General features: G+C 38.5%; 1 protein-coding gene across 1 annotated transcript in view; it reads right to left on the reverse strand.

Annotated features, from left to right (window-relative positions):
• The window catches only part of LOC134652395 (protein turtle), a 108,833-nt gene extending 96,043 nt beyond the window's left edge, over positions 1–12,790 (reverse strand). Inside the window, exon 1 of the mRNA XM_063507576.1 lies at positions 12,500–12,790. The gene's annotated coding sequence lies outside the window, so the exon portion shown is untranslated. The remainder of the gene's footprint in view (positions 1–12,499) is intronic.
• Positions 12,791–17,456: the final 4,666 nt, after the last annotated feature.

A 17,456-nucleotide genomic window follows, 5' to 3' on the forward strand; every position in this document is an offset into this window, starting at 1 on the left:
CGCCAAAAGAAACCGTTGGAAGAGCACGTGTCACGGCCGCGTCTGATTCTAATCTGGTCCGTCATCGGCGCCGGCGTTTGACCATTCTGAACCTTATGGAAAAGACACAGGGGCTATCTGTGGTCAGATAAGTGTTTTGCTGATTGGGACCCAGCTTAGACAAAAGACGCAAGCAAAACAGTAAGCGTGATCTCAGTTACGGTGATTTATTAGTACTTTAAGATTAAGAGGATAGTAGATGACCCCTTCTCTTTTGGTGCATTGACTTCACAATTAATAGAGCTGTATAAAATGTTTAATAAAAATTATAAAATAACCTAACTTCGCCACCCGGCCCCAACTTCGCCTAATCATTATTTTTATTGTGAAAATTAACTAAAACTTATCACAAATCCTAATTGAATACGCCCGTGAATCCCATGATACGTTTTATAGTGGAATTAAGATTTAGGTAATGCCATTTAAAACGAAGTCATGTACAAAAGGCGAGTTTAGTGTAAGTACGTATTTTTGCCAACCAACTTGAAGCGTCCAGTGAAGCTGTGGAATGAGCTGCCTGTTTCGCTCAGGCAGGCACAATCGGTTGCGTCGTTCAAGGAGAGGTTAAAGAAGCTATGGTTATCTGATTTGGCTGTTTAATTTGTCAATATTTCTATTGTATAGTTGCTTTATATTTTTCAAATTCTTTCCAATTTTTAGTGTATTTTCCCCATTCCTTTTTGTGTAATATATGTAAGTTTTCCCTATTTTTGTTTGTATTTATATCCTTTATCTTTTTGGTACCTTGTTGTACATTTTGCTGCATTCGTCACCCTCTTTTCACTTTCTCCTCTCCTCCTACGCTTTAACTCCCTCGAGATAAGGCGTAATGTTAATCTAATGTCTGCTATATCTAAAATATTAAGGGGAGAGTCAGACTGCTTAGACTTGGTGGCGAAAACGACTACCTTGTTTGTTCCCGACAACTACCTACGTTGTCGTGGCCATCGCCTCCTAGATAATGGAACCTTTCACACGACTGCACACCAGTACTCTCCAATTGTCCGTTCCCGATCTTTTATCTTTTGCACCTGACTGCGACTTGTTTGCCGACCAAAGTCGTAAACTTTTTAAAGATATTTTACGTTTTTGTGAATTAAACATGCAATAGGTAGCTTATTAATCGCTTTATTATTACTTACTTAATTTTACTACTTAATTTTACAGTGCATTGGTGTTAGCTGTAATGCTGTAAAATTTGTTTTCAATAAATATCAAATATACTCAAAGGTTAACTGGAAGGGATCCCTCATAGGGATAAGTTCGCCTTTGTACTTCTCACTACTTGTATGTTATCTATACATATAATATTTTTAATATGTCTTTTTGTACAATAAAGAGTTTGCTACTACTACTACTTGATAACGGGGTTTGCTAATAGTATGTATAATTTTGATAAATTGACAGGTCCGAACGCTTAAATTGGAACAGCGCTCGGATCGCGATGAGCTAGCATTGTGTAACAATCAAATACGAGTGATGCCGCTGACGCAGGTCATTGTTAAAATATTACTCGGCAATTTGCTTGCGCGATTGCAGGTAGAAACTCTTCATTTCGTAACGCTTTTGTGTGTAAGTCAAGTTCTATTATCTATTGGCTTTATTTATTCGCAAAGTATATTGAGTGGAACTACGAGTTGGAAGGGTCAGCATTGATAATTTCGACTACCGAGATTCTAGTGATTCTACTCTGCGGCGGCGGCTACCTCGCACAACGTATCAGCATTGCGATACAGCGAGGAAATGTCGCCAGCATCCTTGGTACAATGCCTCAAGGGCCTATTTTAGATTTAAGCTAGTTTTTAATTTCTTTTAGTAATACACTGTATATATCTTGTTTGTAAATAAATTATTATATATTCTACTCGTAGAGTTTGTATTTTTCTTTTCTTGGTAGTTAATGTTCTGATGGGCAAAATAACAAATAACTACTCAAAACACACGGACGTAAAACGCATGCCCTAGGTGCCTCGCCTTTTATAGGTAGAGTTAGACCAAGATAAGTCTGCAACGATTTTGAGAGCACACGCAGCGCAAGTGTTACATATTTTAAACTTCTATGAAATTATGATATAAACGACATTATGATATAGGTAACATGAAATATGGTCACTCAATGACCATCAACGACAAGAGAATAACTCTTAAGTTAATGATGATGATGACAATATTACAATACAATACAAATCCTCTTCATTGCACAACCTCAAAAAATATTTACAAAGACACACAAAATACATGAACACAGAGACAACAACACTAACAACAGGCGGTCTTATCGCTAAAGAGCGATCTCTTCCAGACAACCTTTAGGTAGTGGATCGTAACTTCTATTGTATGGATGTTAGGGTCGTATGACTCTTAACGTCTTTAAACCAACTGCGACTTAGCGGTTTCCGAACCACTTTACCTAACATTATAATAGTTCTTAAGTGAATAGTTTAGAAGCCACTTGAAGTGTGAATTAATTTGTTGGTTTTAGGTAAATTTACCTTGGTACTTTAATCTGTTTTGGAAGACAATCAAGCAAAAATTGGCTGATTTTTAACGGACTATAATTTCAAAGGAGGATTTAATTCGTCAGGATCTTAGTGTGTTTCTTTGTCTCCCATTTCTTAGACGTAGACGGCTGGACCAGTTTGGGAAATTCTTTTTAGGGTTCCGTAGCCAAATTGGCAAAATAGGCCCCCGTATAGTTTCGTCGTGGCCGTCTGTCCGTCCGTCCGTCGGTCCATCGGTATGTGACAGCCATTTTACTCGTAAACTATAAAATATTTTAAACCGCTGCTTATTTTAAGTTTTGTATGTATTAGGTAGGTACAACTTCAACTCCCTCTAATTTCTGTCTATTTCAATTTCTAGCAACGTCAACTAGTATCAGACATGGATATGTTACTTGAATGTTCATGTCAGATCATGTTAATTCAAAATGCCGTTTTAAAAAGAGACCGTATCGTAATTGTATAGCGACGGTTAACGTCTCTACTGTAAACTGTAATTTCATTCGATAGCATGATGTTTCGTACCTACGCGTTTGCATTGTGTCATTTTTTATGTGATTTTGAGTTTCCAAAACGTCCCGCTTGGCGCGCTGTTGAAAATCCCATACAAAAATAGACATAACGCAAACTCAAACGCTCGTCCCGCAATCGAATGAAACTTACACTAGGGGTTCTGTGACTCTTAAATTTCACTTTTACAACGTGTACTTACAATGCTACAGTCTACAGTGCACGCGAATTTTATCGAAACAATTCAAGTATTTACGACTAGTTTACAGAAACAATTGAACCATAGCAATACAATCCAACGAAACGATAATCGTTACAAATTGAAATGGCACCACATGCGTAAAAAAACGTCAAGTTGCTTTACAACCGGATTTTAATGCACGAACTTCAAGCGGCTTATGTAACAGCAATCAGTTTTTAGAATTAACCATACCTATTACACAATACACAGGTTGAGAGTTTATTAATTTGTCTTTCATACTTGCTTCTGCCCGCGACTTTGTCTGAGTGGAATGATGATGATGATGATTGATAAAATAACTTCCCTATGTCTTTTCTCGGCCTAGGCCTTTGCCCAGCAGTGGGACAATTTATGGGCTTGTTAAAAAAAAGAGTAGTACGGAATAATACATATTAATACAGTAACTTTGGCTAGTGACCTCTTGCGTGTAAAGTTGCATGTAACCCGTCCTACTCTCGTACTAAATTTCTAGTCCCATTTCATCTCCTTGGTGTTGAATTCCGGGTTAAAAAATATCGTATATTGTATCAGTGTGCTAAAAGATGTTCAAATGCGTCAAACCGTTACCGTGGTTCCCAACCTCGCCCAAGTATCGAATTCACATACATCAATAGAACTGGAGGCCGATTTTTGAATTTCGATCGCTCGGTGGAAAACGGCGAAATGCTAATTTTTGAAATACGAGCGATCGAAATTTGGAATCTATTGGTATTAACCACCCGATTTAAATTCTTAAAATTCTATTAGTAGAATTTAAATGCCTAGTAGTGGAGATATTATTTAACGAAATCCACGAAATCGAGTGGTCGAAATTCAAAAATCGGCCCCCTGTTTACACAGTTCTAAGGTAAAAAAAAAATACAATAACCTAACTTCGCCACCCGTCTCCAACATCGCCTAATCATTTTTCTTTTATACATATAATGAAAATTATCTAAAACGTTATCTGAAATTGTTATTGAATACTAAACAGTGGATTTACTATTTATTGCTAGCTAAGGCGAAGTTATGTACCTAATAAAGGCGAATTTAGGTACATCATGTTTGACAACCCTTATCTAATTAAATAATTTTCATTAAACTGCAAGATTTATAACGGGGTTTGGTAATTAGTCATTAATCAAAGATTAAGGCAAGGCAAATACAAAGCTAATCAGGCTATCAGCTATGTCGGTCAGCGACCAAGGTCAGGTTATGAGATGAGATCGTTACGCGGCGACAAGTGCTGGCTCGGGCATCGAACCAAGCAGGTTTCAGGCCAGTTGGACCGGCCGCGGCGGCGCTGGCTGATGTCGCAGTCATTTTATAACAGGGAGCCTACCCAAGATGACAATCATTTGCGCTACAACGAAACGCTATCTGGCTCCCTATCGCACTAATATGGAAGAGTGCCACACAGACAGAGAGAGTGTGAGACAGCGTTTCGTTGTCGTAGCGCAAAGGATCGTCATCTTGTCTAGGCCCCCAGGTGGTTACTGGGAGAACGGTTAAGGAGAGTTTTAGAATGTGTTGAATTATTTTATTAGTAAAATGTCCCCTTCAACTTTCGGTCAATTGCTACTTTTAATAAAAGTTGACACGCGTTCAGTTTGCAGAACAAGTCAAATTGGCCCCTTGAACCACATTGAACGTAAGAAGCTTAGCCAAAAGAATCTATGTATCATTAACAATATCTACAGATCTAGTGCATAACTGTTTTCCATCGTATTTTCTCGGAAACGTTCGCACTTGTCATGCTACTTCAGTCAACCTCGGTACTTTTTGTACCGAGACTGACTGAAACAGCAACACACGTTCGTACGTTTCCGTCAAAATACGGTGAAAATTTTAATAATAATGCACTACATCTGAGCCCGTACCGTACGTGCTGAGTTTTGACACTGTCAGTGACTCATCACTGACAGTGTCAAAACTGACATTTACGCTATCGGGAACGTAATTTACTTTCTATACATCTAATATGCGAATACGAGCGATATGTATAGAAAATAAATTACGTTCTCGACGGCGTTTATGTCAGTGCCAAACTGATGGTAGCCGTACTGTAATGATTTGTCATTTAAATTAGTATTTTGACTGCAAGTTCAAATTTTATTGACTGATTCTCGCGGGTCCTTTTCCCTAAATTACGCCCAATTTACATTGAACCTACTAATATAACAACAACATGCACCTTTGTCTAAAATGTTAACCAAATATAACGGGCACAGCGAGGTCAATTGCACGGGGACATTTGTAGACGTCGAGTGTTGACAGAAGAGTGTCGGAGTGGCATTGCTAATGAGTACCTATGCTGTTGTCGCTACATTCAGAACATTTGCCTAGGGCCAACCAGAGCACCCTTAACTTCAATTTTATTTCTACGTCAATAACATACGGCCGTATTCGAACAATGCTTCTAAGAGTTAACTGCGGTACGATAACGATCTGTACCTACTGACAGGTCAAAGTGGCATTTCTTCAAACAAAAACGTCACTGTTGATTTTGACACTGCCAGAGCTGTATCGAGAACAGTAAGAATAGATGTGTTGATAAGAGGCCACGATAGACTAGTTAACAAGTTTGCAATCTTCACCAACCGGCGGGTGAGGTGACAGTGCCAGTGTGTCGGCGGACCGCAGCGACCGCGGCAGACGAAGTGTGCACTTGTCCCGGAGTCACCCCACTTGCCCTACTCAGGGCTGTTATGGAAATAATATGAGTCAATGTTGGCTTGTTTGAGTAAATATAGAACAGTGTAGAATAGATGAACCGTTGATCCTTTTTTAGGGCTGTTTAGTCGACACGCCTTTTCGTTTCATCTTGTGTGTCAGTCCGTCCGCAGCGAGCCGCCCCGGCTTCGCACAGGTTACACAAAATCTTAACAAACAATATACGTAAATCTTTCTAAAGAATCACTCTATTGATAGGTGAAAACCACGTGAAAATCCGTTCACTAATTTTTGAGTTTATCGCGAACATACAGACAGACAGAACGGCGGGGGACTTTGTTTTATTATATGTAGTGTTAGTGATGAAATCGTCTTATTATGATCGTAGATAAAAGTGGTAGCTATAGGTACATACATATATTTAAAAGTAAATCAAGACGTATCTTGCTCAAATATCGCCGTGGTTCATTGTTAAAACATGCACAGTATTCCTGCTGCTTTAACGACCACCTCACAAAGCCTTACAGAATGACCATTCGCACAATGGCGCCCTAATGTGAATTTTATACATTAATCGAAGGGGAGGTTGATAAAATCGGGACCGCGGGCAAGTGCGTTACGTTACATAATTAATTTTAACGATAATTCGCCAACGAACTTGCTGTGTATTCCGAATGCTTTTCAAATCTCCCTAAAGGAGAATGCTTTTCGAAAGAATTGCAGGAACTGCAGAAATAATGAACTGTGTAAATTTTAAGCTAATTAAACGGTTTAATTTACGTATTTTAGTCACTCGCGCGACATGCTTCGGAGAACCTAGATCTCAATTTTCAAGTAGCGTTCAATGCCGCGCGTCGCGTACTGAAGAACTTACCTGAGGGGCTACCGCAAAAACCGAATTTCACTCTAATTAAGCCTTCGTTGGAGTAAAAGAGAAAGATCCCGCAATTTGCGAAATTCTGTTTTCGCGGTAGCCCCTCTGAACTGAACATAGTACTGAAGTACGCGACGCGCGGCCATCGTGAACGCTACTCGGTAAATTCAAAGCTGCGGGGTAAGAAACATACTGGTGCTCGGCGCGGTCCCAGTACATGTCATCTTGAAACTTAAGTCATTGTCAATAGAGGTGACAGCAGGGTGTCATCTATTGGGCATTAGCATGTCGAGCACTAGTACGTTTACCTTACATTTTATGGAGAAAGGATAACTTTAATACAGATAATGTTTGTCAAAGTCATATGGACTTACGAAGTCAAAAAAATACCGAGAGTTTCGTGTATATATTTTCCGTCGCTGATGTTACAGTTAGACTACTTCTTAATTACCATTAAAGTCGCGTAGAAAGGATACGCCACGGTGCACCTGCTAATCGAAGAGTAACCGTGTCGTGATTACCCAGATTACCACATTACAGAGGTCCCCCTCTTTGCCTACAAGTAATTATCCCGGGGATGCTTAATGCCCTCAATTAGAATGATCGTGAGAATAGATTCGTTACCATCAGGCTTGGGACATTACAGAACTCCTTAATAGTGGGGCGTTTTGATGTCTTTTATTTTGCCGCAAAGGTGTCACCACGGATATAGGTACAGTCAGCAATACTATTAGCTTTATCACCTTTGCATAAAAACTTCTATGCGTGGAGGGGTACCATTTCTCTGCAGCTGACTATACACCTAAAGCGGATAGAAGAATAACCTATGATAAATAAAAACTTTTTACAGAAAAGAAAACCGACATCAAAAGGGATAAAACAAAAATATTATCTTATTTGAGTAATATGCGATATCAATTGATATGTTTAAAGTCGGTGCCAAGCCAAAAATAATAATAAGTGTTTTATAGGCATAGACGTGGTATCTGTATCTGATTCTCATCTAAGCTTCTAAAGCATTTAAATCGATCTTTAACCGATGCCGATTAAAATTCTGATCTAGTCAGATCAATTTAAAAATATGTAGGGTCGACTACAAAGAGATGTATCCACTTTTTCACCTTATTACAAGGCAGTAAGGTGAAAAAGTGGATACATCTCTTTGTAGTCGACGTACAGACAAAAAATCCATAAAATGCTTGGAGCGACTCTACGTGTTGGCGCGTGAAATACTTGTTTGGGGGATATCTATTTACATATGTAGGTATAACTATTTATGTATTTGATCTGCGTGCAAACTGCAAACATCACAGAAAGTATATTATTGCTTAAATAATGTTTCACATGCCTATAGCTACTGTTGTCAAGAAGCTATTTCACGAGTCTAAATTACATTCGAATCAGTTTTACGAAACTTTGTCCGCGGAAGGAAGACTTTGTAAATATTTTCTGGGTTTCAGCGTGAGTAGAGTTCTTTATAGAATATCTTTGGATTGAGATTCAAAAAGAATGTAATAAATTTCGAAGGTTAGTTAGTATCATGAGAGATCAATGTGGGAAAAGACCTGTATATATACAATTTCTTCTGGGAAAAACTCTCGTATTTGTATTATACTTATTTACTTCGCTCGCGACGAACTCAGAAGGGAAGAGCTTCGCTCCTTCTGCTCTCGACCTTCTGTAAGTGGAGTATGTGTACAAACACAAGAGTTACAAGTGACAAAGAGCTTGTTGAAGGTTTTACCCTATAGACGGTCTTCCCACGTTGACTTAAGTCAAAAACCGAGTAAATGACCCTTTTCCGATTACCAGCACAAGATCCACAATAGGCCTTTTTGCAGATTAGGGGTCTTCCAGAAATCATGTGATCATATTTGGCCTATTTTTGACCACTCTGTACGCTTTGACGAACAGTGTTGTTTTTGAATTTCCCACTTTGAAAAAAATTACACGTGAAATCATCTCTGCTCCCTCTAAAAGTCTAAACGATTACATGATTTCTGGACGACCACTTACCTACTTTATCTAGAATTCTAGACCCGAGTGAATTTAAGTTAACGAGAAGAAACAGATTGTTGATTGTAAGGCCGGTCACACATGCAACTTACGCGGCACGCATTTTAACTAGTCGGCGCTACCCTCTCGTATGTGCAGACATGTCCGACCCAATTTGGTGGACGTTTTAATACTTGTTTTATTTATTATGCCTGTATCAACAGTGTCCATGTTTTTAAAACGTGCTCAGATGTAATTAATCAGTATTATGCCAGCTTATTAACTTAAGGTACCTCAGTGTTGAGATATGTAGGTGTTGATTTGAAAATATTGGTCCATAAAGTATAGGAATCGCGGTATGTTTTCATGCCAATTGCTATGTCAAGTAGTGTTGGTTAAGACAAGTCCTTTGAGTCCTCTGCTATAAGATTCGACACATTTTTTCACTCTTATAATTTAGTCCAAACTCGAGTTTTTTTTTTACTTGTAAGGCCCACTTGTACCATTTCACTAACCCGGGGTCAACCGGTTAAACCTGGAGTTACCATGGTTACCAGTGCAATTTGACACTTGGTTAACGATTTAACCGCTTAACCCCGGGTTTGTGGGATGGTGCAAGTGGGCCTTAGAGATCCGAGTCTTTTGTACAGACTTGATTCTTTTTCAGAGGAGTGCCACACAAATCATACAATAACGCCTATTTTCCCTGTATGATATTAGTCATTGCCACACTTAGTATGTATGTAAATGTATGTAAACACTTGATTGTACATAAGCCAGGTTAAGATACAATTAAATAGAAAGTATACAATGTACAAAGGCGAACTTATCCCTATAAGGGATCACTTAGATGCAGAAAAAGCTTGGTCCGACTTTATCAGCTCTACCTTAAGGAATTTTTTTCGCGTTTTCTGAACGTTTAAAGAAAACATTAGAAGATTTATCCTACGGGAATAATTGCTGATAAAGAGCCTCCCCCGCGGCGGCAGTATTTATAGGGCCCGTTCCCACGGCCACGCTCCGCTTATTCGCCTTACTGGGTGAACACGCGATGCCACGAAAGTTTGGCTTGGATATTATACTCGTATGTATTTGTATACGCCCGATGTCGATTAGGCTCTAGACTACCTCCTCAAAATTCCTCTTTAGTAGCTGCAACTATCATCTGCAAAGATGCTGTAAGTATCTAATGATGATGATGATTTGTATACGCAACGATACATTCATAGTTGTGGATGAGACTACGTGTCAAAAGTATATGCCATTCTCTAATACAGCATTTCCCAAACTATGGGTCGTGAGTCGCGAGTGTCACGACCCCATAGTTTGGGAACCATTTGAGTGGGGCTTGAAACATAAGACGACATGCCGACCGATTGGTTTAACAGCCAATAAGTACTATAATATTTCATTTCATGCTTCCTATTTAAGACGGTCAAGAGGTGTGTCCCGAATTTGGCAGTTTTTGTTAAGTGGGTCGGAGCCCAGTGAACTTTGGGAACCACTGCTCTAATAGCTTTACGAATTACGATGGCTTTACGGGGTGTCTCTATATGTAAAATAATTAGTCACAGATATATTTTATGAACGCGAACTGTAGGATCTTGATTTGTACGAGTAGGTATAATATGAAGTATACTGTACTTACGTATTAGAGTAATTAGAGGATGGAAGAAACTTTTCGCGTGTTTAACTATAGGTACGTTACCTACTATTGATGCAGAGAGTACAGTCGCCATCAGGTACCTGCGGCCAAGGTACCTACTCAAAAATATCTGAACATGCACTTTAACGCCTTAATAACTTACAATCCATAACTCCCGCGGGAGCCATTAGGTATAGGACTTTTCCCTTCAGTACACCTGCGTGAAATAAGATCTTTTTCGAGCAAGTGGAATGAAAATGATACCTAATTAAGGTATTAATGTTTACTAGGCATGTATAACGCCATTAATGTTTGTTTGTGAGCTATCAATAAACTTACTGGGGCCTTACCACGATGGCCTTATTGCGATTCTGTTTAGACTTATATAGCTCCTTCCTAAACAGAATCGCAAAAAGGACATCATGGTCCAGGGGAACTGATATTTCTGGAATCACATGAAAATTTTCGAATGTTTGCTGTAAAATATCGGCCACTATAATAACGGATATTGCGGAAGATAAATAGATAAGATGAATGGGACCTAATTCTTATCCGATCTTTACAATTTCCCAACCCACCATTGCCCTGAGGGAGCTAAATAACTCACTTAAATCTTCAAAGACCATTCATGTTTTGAAAGAAAACCGGACCGACGCCAGCACGAGTACGATTAGAACTATTTCCTTTCCACGAAACATGTCCCACTTCCAATGTTTGCCTCCTCAATCCAAAAAAGAAAAATAGGAACCTATTACTAAACTAACAGGCCAAATCCCCGTAAATTATCAAGACAAACAGTGGGTGAGCTATTTATTTAGTTTCTCACGGTGGCTTGTTTATTCTCCCATTAGATAGAAATGTATGAATGGATTTTTAAGTCCCAGTATTCTGCTTAATGGAATTGGAAAATTCTGCTCAATGGAATAGCCGTCTTGAAAAATTCCCAAAATTTTTGACCTCTAGACGAAATTATGAATGTAAAGCAAGCACGGGCGACAAAATAGGGAAGGAATAGATAAAGACAACACTCATATTTCGATATGTATTTACCCGAAAGTGTAAAAATAAAATTTTAACTAATTCTGAAAGCCCCTGAATTTCCAAGTAATTCAAGCCGTTTAATGTCTAATCCGTGACTTTTTAATGAACGGTACATACTCGTACATAAGTAAGCGGATTAAGTAAACATAATATTTTCCGCTCTACCTTTTTGGGTTTATCTATGTAGAAAAACACCAAAAGAATGCAAGAACAGCTGAAGCTAAACGGCGATGTAGCTAATGTATTATTTTTGTTTGCAGACATCCGTGGCATGAAAAAATGAGAGCAGAGCCTTCCAAAAGCCTCGGAATAATCCGACAGCACGCGTTCGGTTCAATAACTCGACAACTAGGTACGTCTCGTACACACAAAATGCGAGCGACGAGGACAGGTAGAGTGTAAAACACGTAAACCATGACTTAGGATACATAATTACTGCTAAGACTGTGTTGGCCGAAAAGAAAGTGATTTGTCTCACTTAATCCGTCTTGAACCTACGTGCTTTTTTGATGAGCTTCAATCGTTCCGCTGTTTTATGTAACTTCTTGTGGGATCACGACTTTCCACTTTCTCAACAAAAACATTTATAAGATTTTCAGCTAAAGCTTTTGTATTGAACTATACATGATTTTTTACAATAGGCATTTTTTTCTTTTCCCTGCCTCAAGGATCACTATTGGGACTCGGACATTAAATCGTGTGCAAGTTTCGTAAGTAAGCAACTTCAGCAATGTGTCGATTGGGCCCTATTCGACCCAAACGGAACAAGAACTAAGACGAATTGTAGCGTTGAATTGTACTGGATTTCATCTTGAAATAAGTAAAAACCATTGGTTGTTCAGTCGAAGACGCTACAAGATGATCTTTGGGACTGTTTAACTTAATCTCGTTTAATTTAAATTACTGCCAGGCTTAATTCGATTTAAAGAGGTTTTTCTTCAATCTAAACCTACTGTGTATAGTGTTTATTTACTAAACGATAAGCTAGATGACCCACATACCTTAAGGGGTGCGAGATCCAGATTCAGGAGGCTGCAGTGTAGTTAATATTGCCGCATTCCACAATCTTCAACCGGTTCACTTTGCAGTCCAATAGGTGATTATATCCAATATGGTCACTTGAACGGGAGTTAGCACTGTTTTAAGTTAAGAAGGTGAAGGCATGGTTGTTTTGGTGTAATACGGACACTGAGACAGGTAGACGCGTAGACAGGTGGGTTGGGGGCGGCGGCGCGCGCGGGACTGCAGCCCGGCGCTGCGCCGCGTACGAGCGACGCTAGCGCCATCAATGCGCATGTCTTTTAGCGCTGGATAACTATTCCAAAAGCTACCGCTATTATAGGCTTCAGACCTTGCCTTTACAGGCAACAGGCAACAAATCCAAGGGCGGATTCAGCTTTAAGTATGGTCACATTGTATGGTCAAATTCTAGTATTTTTTTGTCGCAAGGGGGTCGCATGGCCAAACTCTAGGTCTAGGCCCAGCTCATGGCCCAAGGCCCAGAGGATTGTCATAAATAACCCCCCATGGATGGATCAGACTATAAACAAATGGCATGTGACCTTTGATAATTGCTGGTTTAGTAGGAGCAACGAATTCAAATGATTGATAAAATGCAGCAATGGATTGCAAATCTTGTGCGATTATTGGGTGACGTTTGTGGGTGATGTTTGACGTCGGGTGTAACCATGTAGGTACATGGAGCAAGTATAGGTTAAACAGTCTGACAGTGGATGGTTGTGCGATTCATCAAATATATCAGCAATATCAATATAACACTGTTATTTCTGGCTAGAGGTACCTAATACACTTCTGAAGAATGGAATGAAAGGTTCTTCTATACTGGTTTTCGCGAGTCACAAAAGCGATTGGAATAAATGCCGTACCTTATTTTTTTATTAAACCCACACGAACCAATACAATGATTACGTTCGTAACACCCAGAATGCCATATGAGGACAGGAAATTGGGAGGAAAATGGGAATAGGGAAAAGGGCCAGGTTTTTAGGCTTGACCCAGATCTGTATCCCACTAATATTTGAGTGAGGGAGTGGCAATGGCAACTCGACTTACAATAGTTACAATAAGCCTCGGATGTCTACATATGTTAAGTATGTACTATGTTTATACAAAGGTACAAGGTTTTAGGTGTGTCGACCGACACGCTATTATCCATACTCTATTCTATACACAATTACATATAGACACTTTGTAAGGAAATTACATACACAATGACCTGTTTCTATTACCCTTGGGTGTATTAAGTATGCGAAAATAACTCGGATTTTTACAGGTAAGGTAAACGTACTGGTGCTCGACGCGGTCCCAGTACATGTCATCTTGAAGCTTAAGTCATTGTCAATAGAGGTGACAGCAGGGTGTCATCTATTGGGCAATAGCATGTCGAGCTCTAGTACGTTTACCTTAACACCTTAATTTTCACGGATAATAAGTACTAAACAGGTTTTAGAAAAAGCGGTGGGAGTAGACTATGGATGCTTGCAACTCAAGAGGTTGTCAAATGCGCGTTGTCCGACCCTTTAAAACCCTTCTGACTTCACGTCGATGGTAATAACCATCATACAGCTCGCCTGATGGTAAGAGGTTACACCTAATTAACAACTTCTAGTTCTGAATTCTAGTAAATTATTAGGCTACTAATTTGTAGAGATGCCACGAATATTCGGCAACTATTCGGTATTCGGCCTATTCGGCCACTTTGCTGAATATTCGGTATTCGGCCGAATGGTGCCTACTATTCGGCCGAATACCGAATATCTGTTGCCCCTACCTAAAAAGAAAAATTTCACAATAAAAATACCAAAAATGTAGTATATTGTATATTTTAATATTTAAAATGTATTATTGGAAAGTTGTTAAATAGGAAGACCCTTTTTTAAGCATTTGTTGATTATGAAATATTTTATTTTTATCATGGGTCTGATTTGATTGACTCTAGCTACATTCATTAGTTCTGTTTTACAGTAAATATATCTTAGCAAACGTTGTGCTTTGTTGGCGAACAGTTTTCATAATAACTGTGATTCACAATGTTCGCATCTCATGCCGAATATTCGGTATTCGGTATTCGGCCAAAACCACTATTCGGGGCATCTCTACTAATTTGTTAATATTACAATATAATTGTACCGGTTATCTATTGTCCGTCGTAAGGTAAACGTACAGGTGCTCGACGCGGTACTAGTACATGTCATCTTGAAACTTAAGTCATTGTCAATAGAGGTGACAGCAGGGTGTCATCTATTGGGAATTAGCATGTCGAGCACTAGTACGTTTACCTTATACCTAGGTACATACTTTAATTATTCATGGCTGTATTCGGCGCCAAAATATTAGAAGTATTAGGCATAATACAATTAACACTTTGGTAAGTATACCTACTTCTCGCGTTAAATGATTTTGTTGAGCTTAATAAAAAAATATTGAACAATAAGTAGTTATTTCTTATTTGTACTACAAGAGATCAAAGTTTGATATTTCTTCGAGTGCTTATTTTGAGTCCCGTGCAAGCGAAAGATTCTACATATAGTAATAAGTAATATACCTATGTAGTCTATGTAGATATTATACTATAGAATCTTGAGCGTAATAGTCATAAGTCACTCGACCTAGTAACTAGACTTTGAAATTTTGCCCCCTTTTATATTGGGCATTTTCCATAATTAATAAAAATAAAATGAATAAATTACACTTACAATGTCTTTGGGTTCGCGTACTTTTTTTTTGGAAGGGTTTCCACGGAAGACCAGCGTCAAGGTACTCAATAAGATACCTTGACACCAAGCTGAGTGGAAACCTTTTCAGCGACGTTTTAAACCTTTTTTGTGACATGTTTTTGTAAAATGTTGTATAAGCGTCCTGAATAAATTTTATTCTATTCTATTCTATTCTAGTTCATAACTACATATTCGAAATTTCAAATCGATTGTTTCAGTAGTTAGCAATGTGACAGACAGACAGACAGACGGACAGAGTCGTACCTACCATATTAAGGGTTCCTTTTGTACCTTTTTGGACGCGAGAGGTATAGAGCATTATACTTTAAAAACATCCTGGCGATGAAAATGAAATCAACCAATTCGATTTCAATCTATCAGTGAGCGACATTCCGAATAAAGCTCGCTTTAATTTGTTGTGACGAAAATGTCGCATGACAGGTTTAAAATATGATGCGACTGCTGCGATGCGGAGGACATAAATAAATTGTGTATGAACATGTATACAGCACACAGGTAGATATACGAGAGTAGGTATAAGGTAAACTGTTGGTTAAATACCGTCAATTTGGGATAGCTGGGAAGAGAAGGGTGGAAAACAGATTTTTATTTTTATTTTCTGTTTTGAATGATAAATATTTAATAGTGTTCATTTGGATAGGATTCGCAATGTTTTACAGATACAGGTTAACATTTTTGTGTTTTACTCTGTAGCAAAAGTTTGTTTAACCCTCGTGCCTTGAAATATCCAACAGTTCAAATCTAGACTTAAAAAGTTGTACATGAATAATCAAAACGAGTTTGAGAATATACGCGTGACCAGCCCCGTGAGGGATGCGTTCATAAAGTTAACTTTTAGGTAAATACTAACCACACGAAACATATGCTATACTGTTCCTGTATTAAGTACCCCGTAAGGAAACTATTGTTACATACTAATGTTTTGGTTTTTTATTGTGAATTTCATAATTTAAACCATTTATTTCATGTCAAACAAGGATCAACTTACAAATATTAACATACATAATTACATACGTAACTACTAGTCAAACCCGTTCCTTATCGCTTCCGGTGCAAAAGTGCCCATAATGCTCACGGCATTACCCCGCTGGATGGCTATGGACAGCCTCTGCACCAGAAACGATTCGGAGCGGGGATCCTCTCCCTAATAATAATAATTAAATAATTAGATTAAATAATTTAAAAATTATTTAATCTTAATACCATTCCAATTAGCTGACCAAGGGCGGGTTTAAATTCAGCAAGCTGTACCCGCACCTTTTTCGTTACTTACACAATTTGTTGCACAATGTTTAGATAAATACTTACCTACTTACTTCATATACCTAAGATGGACTAATTACCTACCTAACCCTTATATTATACCTAAGAACTGATGTAAAAAGTAATGAAATAAATGCATTTGTATTTTGTATTTGTATTTGAAATCCTCGCCACGCTCAAGATTCCATTTTGGAATGGGTTATTTTTTTCCCTTGGGATATCAATATTAGTACGAGGGGTAAAACAAATAAATATTGTCCCCTGTTACGGTAAAACAGAGGGCCTACCGCGAACCACATTCGATGTGTTGCCTCCCTGTCACACTTACGTACAAATTTACAAGTGCGACAGAGAGGCAACACGTCGAACGTGGTTAGCGGTAAGCCCTCAGCGTACCTAGAGGTATTACTGAATCGCGATTAGAAAGGGATTGAGATAGCTGTCAATCCATATTGATTTTGACGTAAGTGTATGGAAATCTGTTATTTCTAATCCCTTTCTGATCGCGGCATGATAATATCTAGATCCGAAATATGTATATAATAATCAATTATAATTATCAAGGGCCATTAATTCAACGGACGTATTTCTTATGCACATTGATCTTAATTTGAAGAGGTCTCGTCGGTTCACCTTTAAAACTAACGTAACATCATCATCATACATTGGGGTCTTTGGTGGTGCGGGAATGATTTGGTGTCGTATTTATAACTTTGTTTATTGTAATAATTACCAAACAATGAATGAAACGTAGGTTACAAGGTCTAAATGTGCTTATAAATGTTAAATTGGTAGGATCGGTTTTTAGAGCTTTTACCTGAGGGGCTACCGCGAAAACCGAATTTCGCATATTGCGGGGATCTTTCTCTTTTACTTCAATGAAGGCGTAATTAGAGTGACAGAGAAAAATGCCCGCAATTTGCGAAATTCGGTTTTT

Source organism: Cydia amplana, chromosome 1 (assembly GCF_948474715.1).
Source record: "Cydia amplana chromosome 1, ilCydAmpl1.1, whole genome shotgun sequence".
Taxonomy (NCBI): Eukaryota; Metazoa; Arthropoda; class Insecta; order Lepidoptera; family Tortricidae; genus Cydia; species Cydia amplana.